This window comes from Corvus brachyrhynchos, unplaced genomic scaffold, assembly GCF_000691975.1.
Source record: "Corvus brachyrhynchos isolate BGI_N302 unplaced genomic scaffold, ASM69197v1 scaffold409, whole genome shotgun sequence".
Lineage (NCBI taxonomy): Eukaryota > Metazoa > Chordata > Aves > Passeriformes > Corvidae > Corvus > Corvus brachyrhynchos.
Genome location: NW_008246059.1, coordinates 2,759,081 through 2,760,497, shown reverse-complemented (window position 1 = coordinate 2,760,497; position 1,417 = coordinate 2,759,081).

Genomic DNA, 1,417 nt, shown 5'->3' with positions numbered 1-1,417 from the left:
GCTAAATTATGATTGTAAACTTTGCTGATTAGTACCCTGGTAATGGCAGTGACAGCACTAGCTTCTGTGTGAAGGATTCGGGAAGAAAATTCCAGAAAGAAGGTTTGGCTCTAAGTATTAACTCAGATTTTCTAGTTCTAGTTCAGCTTGCCAAAAAAATACAATTAAAAAAAAAGAGAGAAATTACAAATGTACACTACACTTCCGTGCCATTTTGGGTATGGAAGAGTTTTTAATAACTAAACCACAAACAAACAGGTTAAGCAACTAGCTTTTGTGCATTCCTGAACTGTCACCATTACGTTCTCTCATGGAAAATATGACTCAGAAAAGCAACAAAACAAAAGAAGAAATCAACAAAGAAAAAAAAATCAAAATTAAAGCTAGTGCAAACTCAAAATGATAATCATTAAGCAACACAGCAAAATATTTAATTTTTTCTTTTTTTTCTTTTTTTTTTTTTTGGTGTACAATGGAATGTGTCTATGCGACCTCCCTCAAAATAACTTCACAGAACAGTTAATTACAGTCACTTTTAAGTACTTGCAGAGACATTCCTAACTACACTGAGACTTACAGAGAATTCTGGTTTACATCTCGTGTAATAGCATAAGGAAAATCTAGTTTAAAAAAAATAAGTAAGAAAGTTAATTTGCATTGTTGCAAGTGTTGCAAAGTAACAAAACCTGTCAAGTAATTTAACACAAGTAACAAGTAGTATCCAGACCAAATTACTGACTAGATTTTTTTAAAAAAAGGAACCCCCCTGCCCACCAAAACTGTTAGAACAGAAAGATCACGTTTTAAGGTTTTTTCTGCTTTTTTTTTTTTTTTTAACAAATCGTTTGTCAGAAGCCCATTTCTACAAAAACAGCACTATTCCATTACTGTATTAAGTAAACTGTGGTCTCACCTGTATTAAAGGTTAGCATCATTTCTGTACATGTAAAATTATTGCTTTTTTGAAAAATATATTTAGCATGCTAGTTGTTTTTTTAACTCCATTTCCTGCCTTTACAAACTGTTACAATTAAAAAAAAAAAAAAACTAGTAAAGCTTTTGCAAAAATTTTCACAGAACATTTTCTTTCAAGGCAGCAGTAACTTTTGATAATGCATAAAATTATATGTGCAAAATCTGAAACTCTCAGAAATATTACCATCACACATAGTGTCACAGCAATAAGAAAAGAAAATATTTATATCTGTGGAATACATTTTTAATTGCTTACACTGCATGGTTTAACAACCTGTTATGTGCCACAACCCCACCTTGAAAACTTGCAGTTAAAGAGTTACTGTAGAAGAGGTATATAAAGCTTTTTTTTTTCTTTTTTTTCCTAACACCACCAGTGATCACCAAGTACAAGACATGACACATTTATATGAACATTAAGCTGCCACCACAAAAGACGTTC